The following is a 13,407-nucleotide window of genomic DNA, read 5'->3' on the forward strand; positions in this document are numbered from 1 at the left end:
TGCTTCACATGGAGGTATGCCCATTTTGTAATACTTTGAAAACTATAAATAAAAGGATAGTTCTTGCAGCCTGGCCACCTGTTGGGTAGGGAGTCTGTCTACACAGCTGCCCACAGTTACACCTGCAGACAGCTGAACTGTTCACTCCCAGTATAGAAACTGGAGGCCAAATGGGAAAGTCCTGTCAGCCTCCTTTATTAGGAGTTAGCAGGGTTTTTAAGGAGCCGCGTCAGCAATGCACTATATAGGGTGAATAGCCCAACCTATTTGGAGCCCACCACATTTAACAATATTCCTGCTGTTGACTATTTTAAAGTGGCACACAGGCTGGCACCAAGCAGTTTCACACTAAAATAAAATTAAGTATTGCTGGTGCTGGCAACCTGAAAAAAAAACAGAAATTGCTGGAGAAACTCAGCAGGTCTGGCAGCATTGATGGAGCGAAAGCAGAGTCAATGTTCCAGCGACTCCTCTGCAGAGCTAGTAGTAGTTAGGATAACATAGTATATATGCTGAAAACAGTGGTTGGGGCTTGAAGGAGTGACAGGATAGTTGGAGATGGAGCCCAAAGGGAGATAAAGACAGTTAGGTAGACAAAGAGATGGATAATGTCATGCCAGGGAATGGTAAAATATAATAAAATGCCAGCTGATAATAGGGATCATGAGTAGGTGAAAATAGGTTGCCTTTGCTGAAAGCAGCACATATGATTTTTTTTCCCTTTATTCTTTTCATGGGATGAGTGTGTCACTGGCCAGGCAGCATTTATTGCCCATCTCTAAATTCCAGAGGGCAGTTAAGAGTCAACCACATTGCTGTGGGTCTGGAGTCACATTTAGGCCAGACCAGGTATGGATGGCAGTTTCCTTCCTAAACGACATTAGTGAACCAGATGGGTGTTTTCCCGACAATCGGCAATGGATTTTTATGGTCATCATTTGACTTTTAATTCCAGATATTTATCAAATTCAATTTTCACCATCTGCCGTGGTGGGATTCGAGCCCGGGTCGCCAGAAGATTATCTGGGTCTCTGGATTGACAGTCCAGCGATAATACCACTAGGCAATCACCTCCCCGATGAGAGGTAATGGACATAAGAAGAAAGCTTCCAGGTTCTAAAATTATTGAACTCGATTATTGAGTCCTGAAGGCTCCACAGTCTCCTAGCGGAAAATGAGATGCTGCTCTTCTGGCTTGCGCTGAGCCATGCTGAAGCACTGCAGCAGGCCCAAGACAAATGTTGGCCAGGGAGCACAGTGATGTGTGTTGAAGTGGCAGGCAACTGGAAGCTCAGTCTTTTTTGCGGACAGAACAAAGGTGTTCTGCAAAGCAGTCATCCTACCTGCATGTCATCTCTCCAGTGTACAGGAAACTGCATTGTGGGTATCGAATACAATAGACTGGATTGTGTTGCCAGACAAAGAGAACTTGGGCTGCACGTGCAGTCACAGGTAGACAGGATAGTGAAAAAGCATTTTTGTACACTTGCCTTTATTGACCAGCGCATTGAGTACAGGAGTTGAGATGTCATGTTGCAGCTGTACAGAACAGTGGTTAGGCACTTTTGGAATACCGCATTCAATTTTGGTCTCCCTGATATTGGAAACATGTTGTTAAATTTGAAAGGGTGCAAGGAACAAGGACGTTGCTGGAGTTGGAGCGTTTGAACCATAGGCAGAGGCTGAATGGACTGGGGCTATTTTCCCTGGAGCGTTGGAAGCTGAGGGGTGACCTTATGGAGGCTTATAAAATCATGAGGGTGAATATCCAAGGTCTTTTTCACAGGGTAGGGGAGTCCAAAACTAAAGGGCATAGGTTTAAGATGAAAGTGAAAAGATTTAAAGGGGACCTGAGGGGACAATCTTTTTCTCTAGAGGGTGGTACGTATATGGAATGAGCTGCCAGAGAAAGTGGTGCAGGTGGATACAAATACAACATTTAAACACATCTGTATGAGTACATGAATAGGAAGGGTTTAAAGGGATATGGGCCAAATGCTGGAAAATGGGACTAGATCAACTTAAGGTATCTGATTGGCATGGATGAGTCAGACTGAGGGGACTGTTTCCTTGTTGTACAACTCAATCACTCAATGACTAAGTGCAGAAAAATTGCTTCACCAAAAACGTATGTCGGGAGCCTTGGATAATGAGGAAGTGGGAGGTAAGCAGGGAGGTAGGGAGGGGAGAAGACGGGAATACAAATCTGGCAGTGACATCCTGCTAGAGGTAGCAGAAATGGTGGCTGCTTGCCTGCTTGCCACTTTAATAGTCCATGTTCCCTGGTTAACGTTTCAGTCTTGGGCCTGCTGCAGTACTCAAGTAAGGCTCCACACAAGCTGAAAGAACAGCGTGTCAGTTTCTGTTTGGGAACTCTGCAGTCTTTAGGACTCAATATTGAGTGAAATAATTTTAGGGCCTGAATACCTCCTTCCATGTCCTTTACTCACCCCAGGCTGTGTCATCACATGGCTTGCTTTCAGTGCAGCCAACACATTTTCACCTATTCGTAGTTTCCATGATCAGTTTTCTCTTTCCCTCACGTACTATCAACAATACCTTTGTCTGCCTAATTTTCTTTCTTTGGACTCCACCTCCACCTCTCACTCCTTTACCTCCCACCTGCTGTCTTCAGCATACATACCACCTTTTCCTAGCTATTACTCGTTCAGATGAAAGGTCACTGGAATGTTGACTGTGCTTTCCCTCCACAGATGCTGCCAGCCCTGCTGAACTTCTCCAGCAATTTCTGTCTTTGTTTCAGCATTTTCATGCTGTTGAGAGTGATGACAGAAAATATTTAATCAACTAAAGTGTAGAAATCTGAAACTCTCTCCCCCAAGAAGCTGTTGATACTGGGAATGAATTGGAAATTTCAAAACTAAGACTGAGATGTTTGATGGGTGTTCAGAGTTACAAAGGTGGATAGATGGAGTTAAGATACAGATCAGTCATTATCAAATCAGAAGTCACACGGCATCAGGTTAAAGTCCAACAGGTTTATTTGAAATCACAAGCTTTCGGAGTGCTGCTCCTTCATCAGGTGAAGCTTGTGATTTTAAATAAGTCTGTTGGACTATAACCTGATGTCATGTGATTTCTGATTTTGTCCACCCCATTTCATCACTGGCACCTCCACATCATGATCAAATCAAATGGCAGTACAGACTTGCGTAGCTGAATGTTAGTCCGTTTCTGTATTCTTACATGTTCCCTGTTGTAACCTGTATTAGGAGGAGACTGACACCTAGGCTAAAGTGTCCATCCGATAACTGCATTCAAACTCCAGAACATCCCAGGCCAGTTTATTCATGCTCCTGTCTCTGTTCCAGGTCCAGTGCCCATACGGCTGGTGGATGGAAGTAATATGTGCTCGGGCAGAGTTGAGGTCTATCGTAAATCCAGCTGGGGAACAGTCTGTGACATGGGCTGGAATATCAATGCAGCAAATGTGGCCTGCAGAACATTGAACTGTGGTACAGCCCTGTCAGAAAGAAGCAGCCCTTACTTGAATGAGGCGACTGGGTACATCTGGAAGTATAATGTGACATGTAACGGAACAGAGCCTATGTTTGATCAGTGCTCCTCCAAGCCCCTGGTGGGGACTAAGTGCACACATAGCCAGGATGCTGGAGTTATTTGCTCAGGTGAGTAGGGCTTCTCGGGTAATGTCAGGAAATTAGAATGATTTTGGGCTCATGTTGGGACATTGACCAATGGCTTGGTGTTGTATGACCAGACGGAGTGTAGGTTGTTGTTGTTGTGGCATATGTTGTTCTCCGGGTGGTATTGGAAGTCAATCAATATTGTGAGTGTGTGGATGAGGGGTAACGTATGTGTGTTAAAGACAGACTGATGTCTGGGCCCACTCAGTATCACCTGTCATATTGGATCAGATTAAGGACATTCCAATCTCTATTCCAGCTCTGACATCAATGCGCCTGGTGAATGGTAACAACATATGCTCCGGCAGAGTTGAAGTCTATTATAAGTCTGCCTGGGGGACCATCTGTGACAATGGATGGGATATAAATGAAGCAAAAGTGGTCTGCAGAGTGTTGAACTGTGGGACAGCTGTATCAGCAACAAGTGGCACTTACTATGGAAAGGCGACTGGGAACATCTGGTTGGATAATGTGAGATGTAATGGGACAGAATCTGCCCTCGACCAGTGTTCTGCCCGCTCAGTGTTGGCAAAAAATTGCACACACGAGACAGTTGCTGGAGTGATCTGTTCTGGTAAGTGGATTGATCCGAGTCCTGAATCAGGACTTTCAATTTTCAGTTAACTCCCAATTCTTGTGTATGAATATAATATAAAGCTTGCTGCTCGATCCCACGACCATTTACTACCCAACCAATCTAATCCCATGTTCCAGCTCAATCCCCATTTGCTATTACACTTAATATCCAACCCGGTCTAAGTCCACTCTCCTCCTTGTGTCCAGTAACTATTGGTATCCTTTTCTGTTAAATGCCATTCCTGTTCATTCCCTGAGCAACTTCATGCCCAGATTAATCCCACTTCCTGTTCTTCTTCCATAGCTTTAATAATTATTCACATTATTTATTAACAACTTAGAGAATGACATGGAAGTCATATATCTAAATTTGCTGGTGACATAAAGTTATGTGGCATTGTGGACAGTGTAAATGACAACATAAAATTACAAAGGAATATTGATAGACTAGGTGAATGGGCAAATTGTGGCAGATACAGTTCAATGTAAGCAAGTGTGAAGTTATCCATTTTAGACCAAAAAAGGATAGATGAGGGTTCTTTCTAGATGGTATGAAGTTAACTACAGTGAATATCCAAGGAGACTTAAGGGTTCAAGTGCGTAGATTTTTAAAATGCCACAAACTCATCCTGAAAATAATTAAGTTGTTTAGTAGAATTCTGTCCTTTATATCTAAAAAACTGGAGTATAAGGATACAGAAATTATGCTGTAGTTATACAAAACCCTGGTTAGATCCCACTTGGTTTACTGTGAGCAGATCTGTGCACCACACATTAGAAAGGACATGTTGGCCTTGGAAGGAATGCAACGTCGGTTTACAGGAATGATACCTGGACTTCAGAGTTTAGGTTATGAGGAGAGATTATGCAAATTAAGCTTGTCTTCTCTAGAATTTAGAAAAGGGCATTGTTGAAAAATTGGGGGCAGACCATTGAAGATTGTGGTGGAGATTTGGAGCTCTCTTCCTTGAACAGCAGTTGATACTAGATTAGTTGGTCATTTTAAATCTGAGATAGATGTTTGTTAAGATAATTTGGGGTTAGTCAACAAATTTGCCATGATCTCACTGAATGGTGGAACAGGCTCAAGGGGCTGAATGGCCAATTCCTTTTCCTATGTTCCTATCTCAGCCAGTCCAATTCCACACTCCTGCTTACTCCCCTTGCCTTTAATATCCCATCTATGTACCTGCTCCCTGCATATCATTAGATTTTTCTACCCAGTCTAATTACATTGTCCGGTCACTCCCTACACCCTTTAAATTTCCACCTTTTCTAATCTCACTCTCCCCTTTATACCACACCATTTAATAATATACCAAATCTACTCTCCCTCAGCGCCTATATCTTTTAAATGCCCAATCTCACTGTCTTGGTCGCTCCCCGCATCCCTTGAATTCCCATCAATCTCAGTCCACCGTCATGTTCATTGCCAATATCTTGTTCCCTGCTTTATCCTTTTAGCCAGACTTTAATTTTACTTAGCTGCTGAGATTGTGGTTGGTTTTGTTAGAGTGAGTGGGACTTAGGAGTGGTGGGATGTGATCATAAAGTGCAATAGTTATGCATTCAGTCAAGAATCTAACATCATTATGTTGCTTCCGAATTTTATGTACAGTGGGAAACATAGAGGGTTACCTTTTCAGTAAGATGCAACAGGACATCATTTAAATTGATTAAAATGACAATTAACTTGAATTAATGGTGCTATTACCATTTTATTAATGCTACATGGGAGCCATGAGGCTTAGAGCCTTGCCCAGAGAAAGGAAGTGTCAAAGAGATGAGAGTTCAGTGTTGCGTCTCTCAGTCAGCCCCATGGATAGGTAGAAATGATGGTCGGGAATGATGGGTATTGCTTTTGATGGCAGAAAGATGTCAAAATTAAAATATTACTTCACAGATTGCCATCTGTCAGTCACTCCTCACCAAGCTGGAGTTTCAACTCAAAATATGTGCATAATTTCTCAAATAATTTGCCCACTTTTGCATATTATTGTAAGTTTGGATTCAAAATTGATGTTTTTAAAAGATTCTTCTTGAATCTCTGTTCATTCAAGTCTGCTAGGGACAATGGACAGTGAGGAGTTAGACTTCATGAGATCCATGTTAAAATATTTATTTTTTGAGACTAGGTTAGCTTTAGCTTCAGTGGGATATTAGTACATGTTAGCATGTTCTTGTATCTGGCCCTGTGGCAACCAAAAGTTAAATTTTGGTTTAATCTTCAAGAAACCGCCTCATATACTTAATGTTCTTGAATTTTGTTTATGAACGATCAAAACAAAGTTAAAACTAGCATTTATGATCTTTTAACTACTTTAATGAATTAATAATTGTGTGGCAGCTGAGAAAAGAGAGGTTGTCCACCCCTAAAAACTGGCTGTTGAGTTGGTGATCTATTGGAAATTTCAAAATTGAGATTGATAGATTATGATTCATTAACAGCATTCATGATTAGAGAACAAAGGTGAGTAAATTATATCGTCGCGAATTAGCTGAACCAAAGAGTCTGTTTCCATGCTATATGACTTATAAAGGTGGAAACATTGTTGCAGGAGCACTGAAAGTCAGAACTATGGAGGGGCATCTAAAGGTGACAACACTCATTGGATTGGTGGTGCTGCAGAAGTGACAGAACACTTGTTCTCAAGGGACAAGCCAGGGAAACAGTTGCTTGGGGATAATAAGAACTGTGGATGATGGATTCAGAGATAATACAGTGTGGAGCTGGAGGAACACAGCAGGCCAGGCAGCATCAGAGGAGCAGGAAAGTTGACGTTTCGGGTCTGGTGGGTGTGAATAAACACAGATCTGTGAGAGAGTCTACCTACCATGGGCCTGATTCACCCAATCTTTGTGCATCCAATTCTGAGGAGAAGCAGTGAAGAAGCAAGGAGGACTAGGAACCGACAGGTACATAACAGAAACAACAGGAGCAGCAAGAAGGCCAACCTGAAGGTTGGCACTCCAGAGCAGGGCATAGAGGCGCATGCCAACAGCGTCCTCTTAAAAAGTACGGCTATCCCAATGAAATACTATCCATGGTTCAACCCTCTCTAGGTGTCCAAACGACAGTGTCAGCAAAGACTGAGACTCTCCTGCGAGGCAGTCAGTGATTTATGCTCCATGCCTGAAGAGGAGCTGGGACCTAATAGGCTTCAAAGGACACCTAATGCCATTAGCCCTAAAGATCACTATGACTCTCAACTTCTAAACTTCTACTCTGAAGCTTTCTAGGGATCCTCTGGGAACATATGGGAATCTCAAAGACTGTGACCCACCAATGCATCAAGGAGATGTCTAATACCCCATATAAGAGGTCTGACAATAAGTGCACTATGGAACAAACATGGACAATCATGTGGAGAGTCTATTGTCACTGGAGCCAGTCCAGGTGCAAGGTACCATCAAGGCTCCCATGGACCAGTCAGCCAGCTTCATGAATAGATCTGGCATTTTATCGATCAACGTACAACTGATCTCTGGTCATTGAAAGCATTTGCATCTAGTATGTGCACGGTTGCCAGTAAATAGCTGATAGTCCTACATTAGGCAGCCCCAAATGCCGGAGCTGGTCTAGAGCCCAACACAACTTCATGGATGTATTATTTAGGTCAAGAACTACCCATTAAAAACATACTTTTTCATGTCTGTAAGGAAGCCATACACTGCATCAGAAGAGAACGGGGATACCTACTACAGGTCCATGTGAATGAAAATCCTGCAGGCTAATGGGTTGCTGAACATGAAATGTAGGTGCCCATATTATTATGATCCCAACTGAAGGTAATACTGAACAAGTCAGATCCCTGAGTGAAACCTGTCGTGATAGATCATAATTTGCTTAACATAATGGTCAGACACTGAACATATTCGCAAGAGGCTGCCAGCAAAAGAACATCAATATTTATCATGCACAAAAAGAAACAGAATGAACTATTTTACACCATTCATGAATTATTTAAAACGTCCTTATTTTAAAATAACAGAAATCAGTTCAATGCTTTTTTTCTACCGTCAACAAGAACCTTACAAATATTCAAACTTCAGTGAAAGATCACCACGTTTCCACTTTAAGCTCCTTGTTCTATTGGCTGTAATTAATTTCTTCCTGGAAAACATCTTCACTCATCTGATGCTATCTTCTTTAATGAATATTTCTTCTAAAGACCTTTAAAAAAACTGCTGACATAACTCACTTGCTCTTTAACATGTGTTCCTTAAACTTACTTATTCAACAGCCGAATAGGATGTTTTCATCTTTGACACTTAAAACTTTTTCTTTCTGGAATTCTTCTCTTTTTGATTTCTGAGGCATTCAGGATTTCTTTTCTTCTGCCTGTACTGTTTTGGTGACTGCTAAACTGCACTGCTGCTCTTGCAGGCCTCTTCTTTCTGAATGGGCTTCTTTCTCTTTGAATTAAACCTTTAAACTCATTAACCTTCTAGTGATTTTGTTTAAAACAACATATTTATATCTCTGTCTTCCTGCATCATAGAAAAATTTGTTGCTTGCTTGGCAACAGCTGTGTCTTTTTATCTCTTCTAACCTTGCTTTTAAAGTACTGAACTGTGCACCTCAAGGGAATTTTTAAAGGCTTCATACAGATGTATGTAACCAAATTTTCAGACAACTCAACACCACTCTCAGACTGAAAAATGTAACTACAACTTTTCCTACCCTCCTTAACACATACAGTATATAAATACAAATCAAACTTAAAGCCATGTATCGTTCTTTACACTCTAGACCCTAAGTTCCTAAATAATAATATATCATGAACCTTCATCACAACATAGGTTTGGGGGAGCCCTTCATTATCCCCAGCAAGGGTCTCACAGATCATGGTCATCTGAAGTGCCCTGAACAACCTAGAACTGCAGAAGAGAGATCTTGAATGATTAGGATATCATTGACTGATAATCCTGATGCAATAAGGAAATTGTAGAGGACGCACCACAGCAGATGGTGGAATTAGTATTCAATAAAAAGCCTGGAATTAATAACTAATGATGACTCTGAAACTCTTGCCGATGGTTGGAAAAACTGATCTGGTTCACTAATGTGCTTCAGGCAAATAAATCTGCCATTCTCACCTTGTCTGGGCTACATGTGATTCCAGAACCACAGCAATGTCGTTGATTCTTAACTGCCCTCTGAAATGACCCAGAAAGCTGCTCGATTGGATCAATCACTACAAAGTCTCAACAAAGAAATGAAACTGGATGGACCACCTGACATCGACCTAGGCACCGGAAAGGACAACGACAAAAACAGCCCTGTTGATGCTGCAAAGTGTTCCTTACTGACATCTGAGGGCTAGTGTCAAAATTGGGAGAGCTGTCTCACAGACTGGTCATACTCACGGAATCATACCTTACAGACGATGTCCGAGACACCATCATCACCATCACTGGATATATCCTGTCCCACTGGCAGCACAGACCAAGTAAAAATGGCAGCACAATGGCATATAGTTGGAAAGAGTTGCTCAGGAAGTCCTCAACATTAACTCTGGACACTGTGAAGTCTCAAGGCTTCATATTAAACATGGACAAGCAAACCTTCTGATGATTACCTGATACGTACTGCCCTCCTTCAACTGATGAGTCAGTGATTCTCCATGTTGAACAACACTTGGAGGAAGTACTGAGGGTGGCAAGGGTGGAAAATGTACTCTGGGTGGGGGATTTCAGTGTCCAACAGCAGCACTACTGATTGAGCTGGTTGGGTCCTAAAAGACATATCTGCTAGACTGGGTCTGTGGCAGGTGGTGAGGAAACAAGAAGGGAAATACACACTTGATCCTCATCAATCTGCCTGCTGCAGATGCATCTGTCCTTGTCAGCATCGGTAAGAGTGACCACTGCACAGTCCTTGTGGAAATGAAGCCCCACCTTCGCATTGTGAATACTCTCCATCGTGTTGTGTAGAACTATCAATATGCCAAATGGGAAAGACTTCACACAGATCTATCAACTCAAGACAGGGCATTCCAGATCAAATCTGTGCAGTCCCACCACATCCAGTTGTGAATGGTGATGCACAATTAAAAATCTCACTGGAGGAGGAGGCTCAACAAATATCCCCATCCTCAATGATGGAAGAGACCAGCACATCAATGCAAAAGATAAGGCTGAAGCATTCTCAACAGTTCTCAGTGGATGATCCATCTCAGCCTCCTTCAGTGATTTCCAGCATCACAGACACCAATGTTCTGTCAATTTGATTCATTCCATGTGATATGAACAAGTGGTTGGAAGCAATGGATACTGCAAAGGGCATATGGGCCCTGACAACATTCTGGCGTTAGTACTGAAGACTTGTGCTCTAGAACTTGCCGCTCCCCTAGCCAAGCTCTTATTGTACAGCTCCAACACTGGCATCTACCTGACAATGTGGAAAATTGCCCAGGTTTATCCAGTACACAAAAAAAGCAAGACCAATCCTATCCGACCAAATACCATCCCATCAGTCTGCTCTTGGTCACCAGCAAAATGGTGGAAGGTGTCATCAACAGTGCTATCAAGCAGCACCTGCTCTGTGACACCCAGTTTGGGTTCGGCCAGGGCCACTCAGTTCCTGACCTCATTACAGCTTTGATTGAAAACAAGACAAAAGAGCTGAATTCCAGAAGTAAGGTGAGAGTGACACCCTTGATATTAAGGCCACATTTGACTCTCTGTTGGTTAGAGTCATATCAGGCACATAGGAAGCTGGTTGCGGTTGTTGGAGGTCAGTTATCTCGGCTCCAGGACATCTCTGCAGGAGTTCCTCAGGATAGTGTCCTAAGTCCAACTATCTGCAGTTGCTTCACCAATGACCTAACTCCATCACAAGGTCAGAAGGGGGGATGGTTGCCGATGATTGTATAATGTTCACTACCATTCACGACCTCCCAGTTACTGAAGCAGTCAATGTTTAAATGCAACAAGACCTGAACAATATCCAGGCTTGGGCTGATGAGTGGCCCTTGATATTCAATGGTCTTACCATCATTGAATCCCCCACTATCAATATTCTGGTGGTTACCATTGACCAGAAACTCAACTGGACTTGCCACATAAACACAGTGGCTACAAGAGCAGGTTGGATGCTCAGAATATTGCAATGAGTAATTCACCTCCTGACTCGCAAAGCCTATTTACCATCTACAAGGCACAAGCCAGGAGTGTGAGAATACTTCCCACTGGCCTGGATGAGTGTAGCTTGAACAACACTCAAGAAGCTTGACACCATTCAGGACAAGGCTTAACTGTCACCACATCAATAAGCATTCACTCCCTCCACCACTGATGCTCAGTAGAAGCATTGCGTACTATCTAGAAGATTCACTGCAGAAATTCACCATAGATCCTTAGACAGCACCTTCCAAACCAATGACCAGTTCAATCTAGAAGGACGAGGGCAGCAAATACATGGGGAACACCACCACCTGTAAGTCCCCCTCCAAGCCACTCACCATCCTGACTTGGAAATATGTCACCTAATTCCCCCTCTAATGGCATTGTGGCCTACCTACAGCACATGGATTGCAGTGATTCAAGAAAGCAGCTTACCACCACTTTCTCAAGGGCACCTAGGGACAGGCAAAATATGTTCACCATGCAGCAATGCTATTTCTTCATGAGAGAATTTTAAAAAATGTTCCCAGTAATCTGATAGAGGGCTTAGGAGAATGGCAGGGGGCGCAGTACCATGTGCGAGGGTCTGTTCACAAAGAAGCATGCAATGGGTGCTCTGTTATGGTACAAGGTTCCAGTGCTTGATTTTCCGAAGGAAGTTCACTGGACTCAAAATGTTAACTCTGTTTTATCTTCACAGAAGTTGCCAAGCTTGCTGAGTTTCTCAAGCAATTTCTATTTTTGTTTGCTTGAGTTTCTATTGACTTGGAACAAGAGCAAGTCTGTGTGGCCATTTATTTTGACATCCAGAGTGCATTAAGGAGTATGCAGTCTATATCCCTGAGTGCTCTAGACCACACTCCCACCCTCTTGTGCAGCCACCAGAAGATTCTATGTGCCATTTCCAGACCACATTCTTACCACCAAATATCTTCCTGAGCTTGACGGAGTGAAGATTGGGTTAAACCAAGGTTTAAGTGTCATTGTTGCCTCCTGAACAAATGTTTCTGATTTATTACAATGGTTAACAATTGTACTGGTTTTATTTGTGCCAACATTTCTCTTTTATTTTGCTCCTGATTCACTATTATTTTCAATGTACTGACTACTAAAGTCAAATACCATTGCTATATACCTAGGATATGCAGGTTATATTTTCAGTTCAATTATCTAACTCATTTCTAAATTACATTTTTATTTGAACTGGCCACATGAACACTGTTTCAAAAATAATATCAAAATCAAAAATAAATTGCTTCTCAATGGTTACAACCAGGGCGTAGACAATGTTTCCCAATTTGTTATGATTCCAGATGGGCTATCCCAAACTGTTAATGTTCAGATGTGGAGGGATGAGCTGGTGATACTTCCTTATTCACCCATACCTTCAGTATGTTGTAACAAGGTTAATTTAGAAAGTATCCCATGTGGATACCCTTTTCTCAAGTCCAAACAAACTTGTTTTAAAAGACTTTCTTGATTTAACAAAGAGCGAGATTATTAATTCAGTCCCACTAGTCCATTCCTGTAAAGTCGAAGCTGGCTTTTAAACTCCATTCCGGGAGGGTAAAGCAGACATGTTTTCAGAAGGTGGTTTTCTGTTGGAAGGGGAGTGATAGCCAGCCCTCTTGTTATCTCTTCTTGTTAAGTCTCACCCTGGGTGAAGTTTCCCTGACAACTTATAAGTGCAATATTCCATTGGCTTCACAAAGGATTTTGTCTGACAGCCAAAGAATTCAAATAACTAGCGGATTTTTTTCTCTTTGGAGCAGACATCCTTTTAAAAGCAACACATTGTGGAATTAAAAGTAAAAAGAAATACTTTGGGGTTCTGAGCCGTCACCTTGACATGATGGCATGTAGCCCTGGCCAGACTGTCCTGAGCTGATCTCTCAGGTGAGGCCTGTGTGAAAGAGACACAAGAGTTTGTGAGAGGGGATGAGTCTGTGTGACAGAGAAATTGAACATGAGTGAGAGAGAATGAATGTGTGTGTGTGTGTGTGTGTGTGTGTGTGTGTGTGTGTGTGTGTGTGTGTGT

The 13,407-nt window shown here is 42.4% G+C and overlaps 1 pseudogene; it reads left to right on the forward strand.

The window, feature by feature from the left end:
• The first annotated feature begins 2,130 nt into the window (after window positions 1-2,130).
• The window catches only part of LOC109914438, a 14,528-nt pseudogene continuing 3,251 nt past the window's right edge, over window positions 2,131-13,407 (forward strand).

This window comes from Rhincodon typus, chromosome 1, assembly GCF_021869965.1.
Source record: "Rhincodon typus isolate 14 chromosome 1, sRhiTyp1.1, whole genome shotgun sequence".
Taxonomy (NCBI): Eukaryota; Metazoa; Chordata; class Chondrichthyes; order Orectolobiformes; family Rhincodontidae; genus Rhincodon; species Rhincodon typus.